This window comes from Crocodylus siamensis, chromosome 2 (genome assembly GCF_052110815.1).
Source record: "Crocodylus siamensis isolate JL-2025a chromosome 2, ASM5211081v1, whole genome shotgun sequence".
NCBI lineage: Eukaryota > Metazoa > Chordata > Crocodylia > Crocodylidae > Crocodylus > Crocodylus siamensis.
In genome coordinates this window covers 24971434-24988786 of record NC_143396.1, presented here as the reverse complement: position 1 = coordinate 24988786, position 17353 = coordinate 24971434, and positions in this window count along the sequence as shown.

Below are 17353 nucleotides of genomic sequence, written 5' to 3'. Positions count from 1 at the left end.
GCAAGCAAAACGCTGGCTTGCATCCATAGATGCTTCTCAAGCAAATCCCAGGATGTCATTCTCCCCTTGTACTCAGTCTTGGTGAGGCCGCAGCTGGAGTACTGCGTCCAGTTTTGGGCTCTGCAATTCAAAAAGGATGTGGAGAAGCTTGAGAGAGTCCAGAGGAGAGCCACGTGCATGATCAGAGGTCAGGAAAAAAGACCTTATGATGAGAGGCTGAGAGCAATGGGGCTATTCAGCCTGGAAAAGCACAGGCTCAGGGGTGATCTGATGGCTACATATAAGTTTATCAGGGGTGCTCATCAGGATCTGGGGGAATGTCTGATCACCAGAGCGCCCCAAGGGATGACGAGGTCGAACGGTCACAAACTCCTGCAAGACCATTTCAGGCGGACATAAGCAAGAATTTCTTTACTGTCCGAGCCCCCAAGGTCTGGAACAGTCTGCCAGCGGAGGTGGTTCAAGCACCTACATTGAACACGTTCAAGAGTAAATTGGATGCTTATCTTGCTGGGATCCTATGACCCCAGCTGACTTCCTGCCCTTTGGGCAGGGGGCTGGACTCGATGATCTCCCAAGGTCCCTTCCAGCCCTAATGTCTATGAAATCTATGAAATCTAGGTGGAGGTGGTCAGGGTGCAACTCGATGTGGTCTCCTCTGCTGGAGTGCCTCTCCAGGCCTCTCTGCGCTGCTGGTTTCCTCCCTACCCTGTGCCCAGCTCTGGGCACCAAGAGCTCAGCTCCTCTCAGCTGCTGTACCACTGCTGCTGGCTCCTGGGTGCTGGGCCTCACGCTGCAGCACTGTTATGTCCCCATGCCCTGGTTCTGCACCGAGGGCTCTTTTAGCATCTGTCCTTATGCCAGGTGGCTAACCCAAGTGCCTCTGCTGCTCCCTGGCTCTGCTCCCTTGTGCATCGTTTGCATACCTCCCTCCCTGGCCACCTGCCAGAGTTACTCACAATGATGCCTGAGCTGCCCTACCATGGCTCCCAAGGCTTGGGCCCATGCGCCACCCTGCACACTGTGGGACCTGACTGTTTGCCAGGAGATGGGGCCTAAGTCACCTCACTGTGGCCCCCAAGGCCCTTGTCCCGTGTGCTGCCCCGTGCACTGTGTGGTCTGCTGTCCCTCTCGGGTTGCAGGCTCAAGCCGTCACTTGCAACTCCCAAAGCCTGGACTCCATGCACTGAACAATGCACCATGATGGGCCTGAGTGGTCTCACACCGCTCCCAGAGCCAGGTCTCCCCGCACAGTCCCTGTGCGCTGTCAACAGCCGAGCAGTCTCACACTGCTCCCAAGGCTGCTTCTCCATTGGTGGCTTCAGGAGCCTTGGGCCTATTGCCCACTGGGGGAGAGCGCCCCAATTTTTCTCAGCTCTGCTCTTCTTCAGTCCCTGAGCACACAGGGCTTTTATTTACACTGGAGGCCCCACCCCTGAAGTCTGCTGGACCTGCAAAGCGCAGTCTTCAGTCAGGTCCAAGGGCTTCTTGTATTCTCCCCTGGCCTCCAAACAGGGCTGGGGCAAGCCCCTCCTAGCTGTTACCTGATTGGTGGAAATGTTCCACCAATCTGAAGCGTCCATCTCCAAGCTGGGCTTGCCAGGCAAAAGCAGAGAGCCTACCACACCTTAATAAATGAGCACACCTCAAAGTGATGGGCAAATCTGGTAACAATATTGTTGTGTCTTCTTATATTTTCCTTGCACTGTCCATTTAAGGCCAAAGCCCTCATTTTCAGCACTACAGGGTTCAGTTTGTTTTGTGGCAGTTTTGCAGCAGTGGGGACTCTGTTTTTCCTGCCTCAAGGAGCCAGGGGATATATTCTTGGTTCCTCTCACTCACCAAGACTGGGCCAGGTCAAGGTCAGGGACAGAGCAAGTATAAGTTTTGCATACATACTAGGGAAATTAAGAACCACTCTGGATATGATTGCAGAGAGTTATATAATAAATAACTTAGTTCAACACAGGAGCATCCAGGGTGTTGTTGCTGAACTCACAATGTATTAAATATAATATTTTAAAAGCTGTCCTGAAGATGACAGGAAAAGTATGTTAAAGAGCATTCCAAGAGCCTTGTGCTGCTTTTCTCATGTTCCATCTAGGCCTAGGTGGGTTGAAAGGTAGGTTCAGTCTTTAGTCAGCTCCCTCCCTTCACTGCAAAGCTACCTGTGCCTCCCAAATACATTTGGCCTCTGCTGGCCTGGGCTAGAGACAGAAGTTACACATAAACCAGTTTAGGTGATCAGAAACTGCTTTAAACCTGTAACACAGCAGAAGTTCAGTGCACATAAGCCGGTTTTAAAGGCTAGGTACAGACAGTCGATTCAGTCTTTCCAGGTAAGTCTAACCTGCAGAGATTAAATTGAAACAGAAGTGAATCAGGACATGCAGCCACATACCTGCAGTGGCTCAGACCAGAAAACAGGGGGTGCTAGAACACAGCTCTCTGGCTGTGTGTTCACTTCCTCTTCCTGATGCCCCCGAGGTCTCTGGGATTTGCAGTTCAGAATTACAGCTGGAGGACTCTTCAGGGTTGTTCATCACATCCTATTCCTGCTTCCAGGTGCCTCTGGGATTTGTAGTCCACAGTTGCAGCCAGCAGTAAGTTTGAGTGAGAGAAGGGAAGTTTAACCCCTCTCCCCAATCCCAGACCCCAGCTGAGGTTTGCCATAGAGGGGGCAGTTCACCCCCTGAAGACTGAGTTGCATCCCCAGCCAGGCTTGTCCCGTCTTCCCACCTCCTTGTCAGCCAGCCCTCACTGCTCCAGCTAGGGAGTAAAGGGGTGAGGCCAGCCCGGCTCTCTGGAGCACATAGCACAGCCCAGTCCAGGGCTGCAAAGCAAGGTGGGATGCTGGGATTTAACTTGAACCAGGAAGGGGTCTGGGACAGAAGTTTAATAAACTAGTTTGAACCAAATCCGTTAAGTCTGATACTGTATTCAACCAGGTTTATCTTAAACCAGTTTCAGCCATTTGGTTTATGTGCACTGAGCTTCTATTCTGTTACAGATTTAAACCAGTTTCCGATCATGTAACCTGGTTTATGTGTAACTTCTGTCTTTGGCCAAAATGACTGAAACTGGGTTAAGATGAATCTGGTTGAATGTAGTATCAGACAACTGATTTAATTCAAACCAGTTATGAAATTTCTGTCCAAGACCCCTTCCTGGTTCAAGTTAAATCAGAGTCTCCCAGCATTTTGCAGCCCTAGACTGGGCTGGGCTGGATGGTCTGCTCCAGAGAGCAGGGCTGGTCCTGCCCCTCTGCTTCCTAGCCAGAACAGTGAAGGCTGGCTCACTGGCCCACCCAGGCAAACACCCTTTCTCCCAAGTACACAGCTGCCCTGCCCTGCTAAAAACTCATTGCTGGCTATCACAGAGGTTCCTGGAAGAGGAAGTAATAAGCAACCATGCAGGGTCCTGCTGCTGTGATTGTGGACTGCAAATCCCAGAGACCTTGGGGACAGCAGGAAGAGGAAGCGAGTACATAGCCCATGCTGGCTATATGCCAGAGAGCCATGCTCTAGTGCCCCCAGCTTCTAGTATGAGCCACTGTAGGCATGTGGCTGAATTTCCTGAATCAAAACTGAATGTTTGTTCATTTGCTTATTGGTTCAATCTTTGCAGTTTAGACTAACCTGCAAAGAGTGAATCAGTTCAGCCTCAGGCTTTTTGACTTTCTGGACTTAGCCCTGGAGATAAAGATGCCAACCCTGGAAACAAAGCTCACCTTCAGAATAGTATTACTTCCACTTCCAAGTGTGGGAGGTCTTTTCTTCTGATTTAGCAGGGATTAAGCATGACCTCTGCAAAAGCCTGCCATTCTCTACTGGATTCTTTATGAAGCGTGTCTCATAACCTCCTGTCTCTCATGAGCAGGAAACAGCACAAGCTGGCTAATGAGGTAGAGATGTCAAAAGCGGACGCTGCTGGGATGTTGTTTAAACTCTGCAGGCTGAAGACACAGGAAGGACATCAAAAGAGATGAGGCCCATTTTAGCCCATTAATATGTGAGCTCCAAAACAGACCTGCAGTAAAGAGTTGCAACTTTCATGGAGTTGCAGACATTGATACCCAATCTGAATTTGCCCTGGTATCTAGTTTTCTTTGCTCGCCATACTCTCCTCATTCTTCCTTTTGTATCTTCTATTTTTTCCAATCGCTCAGAGATGAAATTAGCAGGTTTTGTGCCCTCATCAAAACCCTGCTGAGGGAGGAGGGTAAGGGGGAGAGAGCTGAGCCCTGAGCTAAACTGTACTGGGGCAAAGGGTGGGACCCTGAGAACTCAAAGTCCCTGGATGTTGTTCCTGCCATTACAGCAGCATCATGAAGTCCCTGCACCTGGCTGCTACAGCAGCTTGGACCCCCCCATGCTGGTCAGGCTGTTCAAGCACCTGCTCTAAGTAGGCTCCCAGGGCTACTGCCACCCATTTTCTATGCTCCAGAAACCTGTGACTAGGAAACTAGTTTGAATTTTTCTTTGGCAAATAACAGGCTGGTGCCTTTAACTTCCACTAACTCTGGGCTATTAGGGGAAGACTGGCCTCCCCCAGCACTGAAGCAGGAGATTCCTATTTTGTCTCGCTATTTGTAACCTCGTATTATGTATCAGTTCCAGTGGGACTCCCTGCCCAGGCAGTGAGTATTGCATTGCCATGTGTCAGCTCAATCCTGGGGTCTAGAGAGAATGAATACATTAATAGCTGAGCGCAAGTGACGTTTGCTTCCAACTTGCCCATTTGTAAACCAGGCTTGGGTCATGCCCAATTACTTTCTTAATGGGCCATTTTGTAGCATGGCTTAGTTAAATAAAACAAAGCTCCGTTTTAGGTTTGGTGGTTGCTGTAAGGCTGAAAGGGCTTCAGTAAAAACAACACAAAAGTAAACCACTTTAGTTTAAGCTTTTTCTTTGGGGCCCTGTCTGTAGAATTATAATCCTGCTGGCTGTGGATCTAGCCACAAGCAGCCAGTTTTCTGCAGAGTGCAATGTAAATAAAACCAGACGAGGAGGATTTATTTGTGAGTTCTAAGACTGGAAAAGGCTGTCTCAGTGTCTCTTTAAAAAGAGAGCTAGAGAGAGGGAGAGTATCACTCAGTCCGGACACTTCAAGTTTACATGTCTTCTGAATGACTATTTTCAGTTATGTGTGTGATGTATACAGTAGTTACCACTTACCAGGCACATCTAGAGCTTCTCTGACTTGTCTCCTTGACCCCAGACCTAGGTTTACTCATGGACTGAATTTCTCTGAGCTTCTCTAATGCTCCATCTGGGTTCCTTACAGGGCCTAATCTCATAGCTATTTTACCAGTGGGACTTAATACAGTAGGTTTCTTAGAACACATTGATCTGTGCATCTTGGCAGGTTTTAAGCATGGACAACTGGCATCTAAGCAGACCTGGAAAATGCTATGTATTCACAGAAGCAGACACTTAAGATGCCTAGAAAACTATACTGAAAGACTATGTTTACATAGCATACTGCAGTGCACTATGAAGATACCAGAATTAACTCCAAACAACCCAGGTCAAATATTGGAAGCAAGTGGGGATAGCCTCCAGGGTAAATTATCTTGAACAGACCTCTGAACTGCTTCTGGTATGCTCACTAGTTTGGTACATCTATGTTGCACCACAGAGTGTGATGCAAGTATGTCCTTTGGAATTGCATTTTTGGACCCAGACACATAAAGTTAACTGCCATCTAAGTCCTTTGTGCATCTAAATATGAGCACCTTCTAATACCAAATTAAGCACATGATTAACCACTGTCCTACGTAAGTACCAGATCTCATACTCTATACTCCACACTAGCCAACATTTGATGTTTCAAGGAAACTGAAAAAAATTGTGCTATGTTGTCTATGAACTCTACGGTAAGGAGTTCATTTCAGCTAAGTACAGGCAGTCAAAAAGCCTGAGGGTGAATTGATTCAGTCTTTGCGGGTTAGTTTAATCTACAGATTGAACTGATAAGAAAATGAACACACATTCACTTTTGATTCAGGAAATGCAGCCACATACCTGCAGTGGCCTAAGCCAGAAGCTGGGGAGCGCTAGAGTACGCCTGCCAGCCACTCCTAAAGGGGAGGAAAGAGAGAAAGCCCTGCTGGAGCATGGCGAGGTTCCAGCCTATGCTCTGGCTGAGCGGCAGAGGGGAAAGGTAGTGGCTTTGAATTCATAAAAGCTTGAACAAGAATAGTTCTCTCTCTAAAAACTATAAACTGAAAAGCTATAAATGCAGCCTGGGCTGTGGGTTCATTTACTCTTTCTGCTGCCCCTGAGATCTCTGGGATTTACAGTCCACAATCAGAGCAGCAGGACTCTCAGGGTTGCTCATCACTTTCTCTTCCTGCTTCCAGGTGTCTCTGGGACTTGCAATCCACAGTCACAGCCAGTGCTAAATTTATAAGGGCAGGGCAGCTCTGTGCAGGGGATGTGAGTTTCAACGCCCCCACCCCCCCGGCCCTAGACTCCAGCTGGGGCTTGCTGGGGGGGAACTGACTCAGGGAGCAGAGGGCCAGGGCCAGCCCTGCTCTGTGGAGCAGATAGCACAAGCACAGTCCAGCCCAGGGCTAAAAAGCATGCTGGGATGCTTGGGGACTTGGATTTAACTGGAACCAGGAAGAGGTCTGGGACAGAAGTTTCATAAACTGGTTTGACCTAAATCAGTTAAGTCTGATGCTACATTCAACCAGGTTTATCTTAAACCAGTTTCACCCATTTTTAAACTGGTTTGTGTGCCCTGAACTTCTCTTCTGTTACAGGCTTAAGCCAGTTTCTGATCACTGAAACTTTATATGTAACTTCTGTCCCTAGCTCTCCTGACTAGTGAGATTTTACAACTTCTATTTTAGTATAATCAGTTACAGATGTTGTTCATTATAAAATCACACAGGATTATTGCAGTAAAGTCCATATACTGACTACATGCTGCTGTCTGATGTATTTCTTTTTGTTTATTCTAAGACTTCTATTAATTAAAAAAATGACCTTTCATTCTAACTCTTAATTGAATAGAGTGAAAAGAAAGGACTGACTGAGCTTCTATATCTCAATAAAATATCCTCCCCCCATACCCAGATTCATAATCCTAAATTTGTAATCTTTTATCATTTCCAAGATCTGCCTAGATCAAGATACAGTTCAGTCTCTGCAAAAAGAAACGTTTAAGGCCTGGTTCACTATTGCTGTCCAGCTTGTCATCATTTACCACAATTTTAAGTACACCATTCTGATCTGAAGCAAGGCAGTGGAAAACTGTGACCCATGGGTCCAAAATCTACTCTCAGGATATATTTTAGCTGGTAAATAAGTGTATTTCTAATACATTTGAAATCATAGTGCAGATAGCTCTATTTGCATCTTAGCCCCTTAGCTGGTAGCTGTCATGAATAGTATCTTGTCTTCACTGGTAAAAACATGGATGTGTTTCACCAGAATATAACTAATGTGTGGCAGTTATCTAGTTGTACAATCATACTAGAAATCTGTAGTGTGTGTTTCTAGCACAATGGAACCAGTCAAATAATATCATGGAAATATTTAATTTAGTTCCCACTCGCTTTGGAAAGGCAGGGTTGTACCTGAGGGTAGAAACAGATGTCCCCTGGGAGATTTTGCAGGTGCATCTCCATAAGTAGGGAAACCCCAGCTCCTCAGGACCTATAGGAGCCCAATCCTACCTGGGAATTCCCCATAATGTGCAGGGCTGGGCCCCTGAAGCCTCCAGAGCACCTGCCTAGGTTCGCTGAGAGCATAGGCAGGTTCAATTGCTCACTCTCTCTCACCACCAATCAAAAAGACATCAGCCACAATCAAAGGGCATAATCTGTTACTGCCTTTATTGCAGCCAAACATTTGGGGCATTTGATAAAGGTTATAGAATTTGTTAGATTCACCTTTATGCTGCTATAAATATTTTTACCAGCATTGAGAAAACCTTTGAACAAACAAGTCTATAAACATGAAGTCCCTGTACCACACATCACATAATTATTACTTTTGTTGATTACACTTTCTTTTTGCTATTTACAGCTACTAATGTTTCGTAAATGTTTCTAAAATTGCTCCATATTTAATTACCAGAATGTCAAACTATTCATTTAAACAAGGTAAACAACTAGTACACTTAATAAGAGCCAAAACAGTAATATATACTCTACAGTAATATATACTCTACAGTAGTTAATAATAGTTTGCTCCATATAAAAAGGTATTTATGTTATGTTGATCAACAGGCTTTGTTCCTTGTAATTATAATGATGCAGCCAATCCAGAAGTGTGTTCTTACATTCTTGGGACCTGGATGTAGAATACCAGAGTACAGTGATAGTAAACATCTTTTCCTTGAGTTGACAGTCAAGTATTGGTATGATGACCCATTGCATTGATTACAGCAGGGGTTGTCAACCAGGGGTACACGTACCACCAGGGATATCTTAGAAGGGCCTAGGGGGTATGCATGGGTAGGTGGGGATGGAGCACTGCCACACACCATCCTGCACTGCTGTGCAGGCACTGCCCACCTAACCAGACACGGCAGGCAGGGAAAGCTCACATGCAGCAGCTGCCGCTGCTCCACCTTCGGCATGCGCTACACCATGCCCTACTCCCCCGCGCTCTGCGTCCAGCTGTGTGCCACCCCCCGCCCCCACTTGGGGTACACTGCCGCGTGCCACCCTCCCCCTCCACTGAGGGTACACCTCTGCTGGGGGTATGCTGCTCTGCGTCCAGACGTCAGGGGTATACTGATCCAAAAAGGTTGAAAACCCCTGGATTACAGCCATTAATTTATAATACCTCTTGCTGAGGAAGGTAAAACGAATTGCCACTGTAATGCTCTTAAGACAGAAAATTGGATTTTTATAAATACTCTTTTCTTTTTTTTTAACATAAACTGTACCTTTTTTTTCCTGTGGAAGACATTTATTCTTTGGATGTAAGCCAAATGTTGTAACTTTCTTATGAAAAATCAAACTTGTACATGGAAAAAATTAAAGTAAAATGATTCTTTTCAACTTCAGTTACTGTTTCTTTTTTCACAGGGAAAAGAAACAATTTATGACAACCTAGTATTGGTTGCTGATGCCAGAGGCATGAACAGAAAAATTAAGTGTATAAATGGGGATATAACAGTTCACTAATGTTAGTGAATGCACAGTAATTTTCATCTATTAAAAGACCACAATAATATTTATATGATAATACTGAAAACTACAGCTGAATAGCAAGGAGCATCTGGAACTATCACTCTGAACTTAAATGTATTTGTAGACTTGAGGTGGTTTCAGGTTTTTGTGTCTAATAGGGTATTAAAAACTCTCTGAGTTTAAAGTAATGAACTCTCTGAGTATTAAAATAGTGAACTGCTTTCAAAATGAATAGTACTCTTAGATATGTTTATGAGTTCTTCCAGGTATTTCAGTTGCTATCAAGAGTTTCAAAGCAAAGAAAAAGAAAACGATAAGAAATGTTTACTGGAAAGTCTATAGTGTATCTTTCCAAATCTGGTATTTCTTCTAAGCAGATGAAATCCAGGGCACGCTGAGGTTAACAGCAAAGCTCCATTGATAACAGTGGAGTGAGGATTTCACCAAGGAATTTCAAAATGTACTTGGATGCCCCGTTGCTCTTGTTTGAAAAGCAAACACATTTTATTTGCATAGTCCTAACCTTTTAAGAGATTAACACCTATGTACTTGTAAATTTAAAATAAATGTTCAGTTTCAAGCAATGTTACCCCTTAGTCCCTTCCCTATCATGGTACCTTTTGGTCAAGAAATTGGCCTCTTCTACTTATGAGGTTAATTATGTATTCTGAGACTACTGAGCAAGGTCCTGAGAGGGAGACATACCCTTGCTACCTGTTTTACTGATGAGATAACCAAAGATTTGAGAGGTCACATGAGTTCAGATGGTAACTGAACCCCTATCTTTACTATGGCAGAGCCAAGTCTTGTCTATTTCACTACGTTGCTTCTCAGGGGAAAAAAGCAGATCAAACCTATTTTCTTGGCTATGCTCTCTGTAGTTAAGGTTACCTCTGCATAGCTACTTCTGCTGAAGCACTGACACACTTCAATGATGTTATTTGTTCTACAAAATGGTCTAAATAAAGATGCTAGATTCATAGACGGTAAGGCCGGAAGGGACCTCGGAAGATCATCGGGTCCAGTCCCCTGCACCAAACAGGAAAGACAACTGGGGTCAGGTGACCCCAGTCTCCTCTTGAAGATATCCAAGGTAGGTGATTGTACCACCCATGGAGGGAATTTATTCCACAGTCTGGACACCCTGACTGGGAAGAAGTTTTTCCTAATGTTGAGCCTGAATCGATCTTTCAGGAGTTTGTGGCCATTACTCCTAGTTTTCCCCAAGGGTGCCCTGGTGAGCAATTGCTCACCAAGCCCTTGATGTACTCCCCTAGTGTAGCAGTAAGCTGCTAACAGGTCCCCCCCTCAGCCTTCTTTTCTTCAGACTGAAGAGTCCCAGATCCCTCAGCCTTTCCTCGTATGGCTTTAATTAGGACAAAGATTTGGGTTCTGCCTCTTTGACTTGCAGAAATTTCTTATATTATATTTGGGGAAACTATACTATAGTTCCCACTTATTTTACAGTCATATGGTGTCTTTATCATTGTATTATGGGATGCAGGTAGCTCATCTGGGCAATATAATTCATATTCACTTTCTGTTGCCCCTTTACAATTGCCTTACAGAATGCTAACCCCCCAAAACCTCAAGTTTTTATATGGCATAGAAAAAGATGGGGCACAAGAAATGTTTCTTGCATGTGCTTGGGGAGGGCTAAGCCCAGATGCACAAAAAATATTACCTTGCAGTAAATACTTGTCTCCCACAGGAACTTACTGTGTCTCAAAAAATCCACACAACACCAGAAGAGACCAAGAAAAAAAACAAGGCAACTGATCTAGTAGGTGTGTTTTTTTCTTATCATGTGTGATACTTTCAATCAACATTAAATGTCAGTCAGACTGAGAATTGGGGAAATAGACAAAAGTGAGTTGACTCTTCTGGAGTAATTTCCCAAGCTGGAGAATGTCGATATGGGACAGTTGGGCAGATGTTACCTGAGTAGATAGATGGGGGGATTATGTTTTGTGAAGCTCTTTAAAAAAGAAACTCCTAGTTGTAAAACATACTAGGAAAGAAAAATAATACTGGCTCCCCAAGTCTGGCAGCAAAGAGTGTTCAGTTTTAGACTGATTCATCACTGTGGGACGGTACAAGAGGATCCATGATGGTACACAAAAGGAGTTGCATAGCTTGGTTTTAGGGCATCAGTTGCTCTTTACATAGCAGCTTTGTTTCAAAGTGCTGGTGAAGGATATCAGAAGGACGTAACAGTGAAACAGAAAGTCATGGCTGATAAATGTAAAGTAAGAGAGAACTTGGGTGCAAGCAATATACTGGATTGTCAAGAATGGGAGGGAAAGAGATCAAATCGTCAGGAAAAGAAGCATTCAGAAAAGAGAAATAGTTCATTGTTATTAGTGTTACTATTACTAGGTGTTGAGGTAGCTTTAAAATGATGAAAAGTACTGGACACATCTCTTCATCAAAGCACAGAATTTCAGAATTTGCTGCTCTCTCTCTGAGGAAACAAGCAACATCAGTAGCTTCAGTGTAATGGCTTGGGTGGGCAAATCAGGCCTAGAAAATATAAAGAATCTTCATGCTACTTAATAAATCTTTTCCCTTGGGAAATGGGAGTTAATCCCACCCAGATGAGTGGGTAGTTAACACCTCAGTTTTGGAGTGTCTGCTGACGCCGCTCTATCTTTATGCCTGCTTTTCTTCAAAACCATAAAGGCTGTCTGCAAAGGAGAAGCTAAAATATGACATAATCACGTGATTCCAGCAAATGGGGTCCTAGTGCCTGTATCCTAATGTACCTGGCCACTGGGATAAAACGTGAGATGATTTAGCTTTCACTACCAAGAGCTAATGTCTAACTTTGCTTGTAATTGATTTGAACGTAACAAAGTGAAAGGAGATGCACAAAGAAGCGGAGCTTTTTAAAAGTGTGTTCATCTCTATATGAAAGCAATTTTATTAGTTTTGAAGAGACCTCTTCTAATTTACACACAGGGCTTAACACCATCTCTAACTGAGGCCTCCTGGTGCTATTCTAAGACCATTAACTAGTAGTAGTAATGTCTATCATTAGTGGTTCACCAGAGTTTTAATAGACTTGTTAGGTGGGATTTTCAAAACTGTTCAATGTTTTCCTAACTGTGCTCTCAAAAATTTTAGTATTTCTTTGACTGACTTTCACTCAAATAAGACCTTGATATTAATGTAACCTAGGACAATAATGCATTACCCTCTTTTTTCTTAGGCTGATAGGGTCAGATACTGCTACTGGTAACTCGTATCCAGGTTTGAATTGTATTTGGTAGTTAATTTGACTTCTTAATTTATTTGAAGTGGTTTGTTCAAGAAAAACAGGATATCTAGTAAATCATCTAACACTTTTGTTGTTATTACAGAATAGGAGAAAATTACAATTAGTGTCATATAGAAAAAATCCACTACATCTGAAAAGCTATTAGAGGGCCAGTTCATGATCTATTGCATATTGCAGGATTAGTGATCAGTTGTAGCTCAGCTGTTATTTTTACAGGGTTATCAAAGCCCTTGGGAGGATTTTGCAAAGCTATTTAGCTTGAAGGAAGGGATTAAAAAGGTTTCTCCCCATGAAACATCTGTTTCAAATGTACCTTCCAATATTCAGAACAGAATGTTGAAATGAATCTGAGGGAAATGTAAAAGTGATCATGCTTTCGTTGTCTCCTACCTCCCTAAAATTCTTACTGTTTCTCTCCCACCAAAGAATGATGATACATATTGTCCCACTCCTCCCCTTTCCCCCCTACTTTTTGCCCCTGCCTCCACTAGATTTCTCAAGATATTATGCCCTTCAAAAATGTGATGGGATACCCCTAGCTATTCTTCAAGCTTCCCTAGTTCCAATTCTTTCTCCTGCCCCCAGCTGTTCTTGCTGCCTAGCCTGTGAATATGTGCACATGCCTGCACAGCCATACTTTTTCCAAATCAGAAGCAAAGAAAATAGGAGTCTGAAATGATCAGTGCGTAAACTGGGACCTGGTGTCCAAAGGGGATGGCCTAGTCAGTGACCTAAGAATCGATGGAAAGCTGGGTGATAGTGACCACGAGCTGATCACCTTTACTATCCATCGCAAAGCTGGCAAGTCAGTCAGCAATGCAGAACTCCTTGACTTCAGGAAAGCTGACTTTGACACATTCAGGAGGCTTGTTGTCGTGGTCCTAAGGGACCATGACTTGACAGGAAGAGGAGTCCAAGAGGAGTGGTTGCTCCTTAAGGGAGTGATCCTGACAGCTCAAGGGATGGCCATCCCATCTCGGAGGAAGGGTAGCAAAAGGGTGCAGCACCCTTGGCTCAGCAGGGAATTGGAGGACCTCCTGTGCCTCAAAAGAGAGACTTATAAAGGATGGAAGTACCACCAAGGAGGAGTACTCAGCACTGGTCCGTACCTGCAGGGAGCGGATCAGGAAAGCCAAGGCTGCAACTGAGCTCCACCTGGCTTCACATATCAAGGACAACAAAAAGTCCTTTTTCAGATATGTAGGGAGTTGAAAAAAAAGCAAGGGTAACATTGGACCCCTGCTGAACCAAATGGGACAGCTGATAACTGACACACAGGAAAAGGCCAATCTACTTAATGGGTACTTTGCGTTGGTCTTTCACCAGTCCAAAGGGACCAAAACGCAGGACGGTCAGGGTGAGGGCGTATTTATACCCAGCATCAGTGTTGATCTAGTAAAGGATCACCTTGAGAGGCTGGACACCTTCAAGTCAGCTGGTCCTGACAGATTACACCCTAGAGTACTCAAGGAGCTGGGAGGTGTCATAGCCCAACCATTGGCAAAAATATTTTAAAACTCATGGCACTCAGGTGAAGTACCTGAAGACTGGAAGAAGGCCAGTGTGGTATCCATCTTCAAGAAATGACGGAAAGTAGATCCCGGGAATTACAGCTTGGCCTCAATCCCTGGTAAGATTCTGGAGAAAATTATCTAAGAGTTCCTACTGGATAAGCTAGTTGAGGGCAACATCCTGAAAGATAACCAGCACAGGTTTGTCATGGATAGGTCTTGCCTGACCAATTTCATCTCCTTCTATGACCAGGTGACATGCCACCTGGACAAGGGAGAAGAGATTGATGTAATATATCTGGACTTTAAAAAAGCTTTTGATCTGATGTCCTATGACCTCCTCATGGAAAAATTGGCCAACTGTGACCTTGGCTACACCACAGTCCGATGGCTGGGAAATTGACTCCAAGGTCAGACCCAGAGAGTAGTGGTTGATGGTAGCGAATCATTATGGTGCTCTGTGTGATTAGCGGCATTCCCCAAGGCTCTGCCCTTGGACTCGTTCTCTTTAATAACCTTATCACCAATGTGGACATTGATGTCAGAAGCGCACTGGTTAAGTTTGCCTAAACTTTGGGGCATAGCGTGCACACCTAAGGACAGGCTAGTGATCCAGGCTGACTTGGATAAACTTAGTAAGTGGGTAGATACATTTCTTGGTATTGAATGTCATCAGGTTTGTAAGGTACTACACCTCAGGGGGGGAAAACCCACAGGTTGCTTATAGGCTCGGCAGTGCTACGCTTGCTAGCACCACTGCTGAAAGAGACTTGGGGCTCATGACTGACCACAAGATGAACAGGGGCCACCAATGTGATGTCACAGCTGGTAAAGCTAACAAAACCCTGGCTTACATCTATAGATGCTTCTCAAGCAAATCCCAGGGTGTCATCCTCCCGCTGTACTCGGCCTTGGTGAGGCCGCAGCTGGAGTACTGCATCCAGTTCTGGGCTCCTCAATTTAAGAAGGATGTCGAGAAGCTTGAGAGAGTCCAGAGGAGAGCCACGCGCATGATCAGGGGGCAAGAGAATAGGCCTTATGAAGAAAGGATGAGAGTCATGGGACTCTTCAGCCTGAAAAAACACAGGCTCAGGGGGGACCTTGTGGCTGCAAGGGGCTGGACCTGATGATCTTTGAGGTCTCTTCCAGCCCTAACATCTATGAAATCTATGAAATCTATGAGAAGGATGATAGATGACGGTCACCTGTTTTCTCTAAATGAGGGTTTCCCTGATTCCCCAGAGCAGCACTTGTTTGGGACTCCTGCCCTTATATGGCTCTTGAAATACCTTCTGAAGGCAGCCCAAGTGTAGCTTCTAGAGAGAATAAGCCCTACACTCTGCTCAGCCTTTTGGTCCTTGACCCTCCTGGTTATCTGTGGCTCTCTGGCTTAGTGCCTGGAGGGGGACTTTAACTTTTTGAGGGGATAGAAGGCACCTGAATTCTCCTGCAGTGAAGCAGGATGCAGTCCATTTTTCTTCAATAAAAACAATATTTATTGATCACTAGCCATACAGCAAGCAGCATCCCGGAGTCACAATACCCAGGCCAACTCCCAGGCAGTTACTGTCATTAGGGTTACCATATTTACAGGTCCAAAAAAGAGGACACTTGTTGTGGGGAGTGGGGGAACAGGGAAAATGTGATGGGGGGGCAGTGACATGCCAGTGCCCTGCTCCTGCTCATTCTGTTGCCCCCCACTGACAAGCCACAGCACCCCATCCCTGCCACCCCATCACTCCCAAACATCAGTACCCTGTACCTTGCCCACCAACCCCTTGCTGATCCCCCTCACTCCCAACCCGCAGCCCCCTGACACTGCCAGTGCCCTGCACACCCAACCCACAGCCACCTGTCCCATTCTCCGCCGTGCCCCTCACTCCTGATTTGCAGTCCCTGTCCCCCTGCTGGTGCCCCTCACTCCTAACCTGCAGCCCCCTGCCGTGGCCCCCAGCCCTGCTGGTGCCCCGACCCACAGCCTCCTGCCCCCCCGCCTGCTGCCCAACAAGCTCCTGCATTCCGCAGGTGCCCACTCTCTCGCATACTCTCTCTCTCTTTCTCTCCCATGTGGGAGCGCATCACCCGACAGCCAGTCCCCAAGCAGCTAGCCCAGGAGAGCAGAGGAACAGCAGAAAACCCACACATTTTCTGTTATTTAAAAAACTCACCCTGTCACAGCACAGGGGCCCAAAAACGAGGTCATGTCCAGGAAAACCCAGAGGGATGGTAACCCTAAGTCAGGTACTAGTCCAGGGGCAGGCAATTATTTTGGGCAGAGGGCCACTTACTCAATTTTGGCAGGCTGTCAAAAGCCGCATGGGTAGCCCTGCTCTTTGCCAGGTGCCCTGCCCCCTGACAGATGCCCCACTCCCTGGTCACCATCATGGGACCAATGTCCCAGGGCCAGCACTGGTGGGGTCCAAAGTGGGGCTCAGGCTGGCAGTGGTCTGTGGAGCCAGGCTGGGCTGCACCAGCAGGGGGAGGGGGGGAGCTGGCCCAGCTCCATAGAGCCCCTGCCAGCTGGGACCCTATGCTCCTACCACTCTGCTCTGGGCCCCGCCAGCACTGGGCCTGGGACACCAGTGCGAGCCCCGTGCTCCCGCTAGCTCCCCGCCCACTCATATCCAGTACCGCCCAGCCCCATGGTACAGGCGGGGGGCAGCACACAGCTCCGACCCCCTGCTCGCCGGCAGGGAAGAAGCTGGTGCTGAGCGCAGGGAAAAGTGGCACCTCACGCACCCCGTGGCAGGCACTCCCTGTCCACACTGGGCTGTCTGGAAAAGGCACAGGCAGCCCCACATGGGCTGCGAGCAGCTATAGCGCAGGGCGCTGACCACAGTGTGAGCAAGGTGCTGCTTTTCCCTGCACTTAGCACCAGCTTGTAACCCACCCTGGAGCTTGCGTGCTGGGCAGCCCACAGGCAGCAGTGGCAAACACTGCCCGGCGCAGCAAGTGGCAGGGGCCACAGCTGCTGTTGCCATGCGCAGCCCTGATGGGTGACCCCAGAGCCGGCGTGGGGCCTAGCCTGGCAGCGAGGCTGGGTTACAAGGTGGTGCTGAGCGCGGAGGGGGAAAAGCAGCCCCTTCCCACCCCATAGTTGGCGCTCCCTGCTGCAGCCACGTGCAGCCTGCATGGGGCTGTCTGTGCCTGCTCTGGACAGCCCCACGTAGGCTGTGAGTGGCTGCAGCAGGGAGTGCCAGCCATGGGGCAGGCAAGGGACTGCTTTCCTCTTCACAGGAAAGACAAGGGAAGGAACCCAGGGAAAAGCTAACTGTGGGGGGAAAAGTGGCCCCTCCCCCACCCCATGGGAGGCGTTCCCTGCTGCAGGTGCTTGCAGCCCATGCAGGGCTGTCTGGAGCAGGCACAGGCAGCTGCAGGCAGGCTGCAAGCAGCTGCAGCATGAGGCGC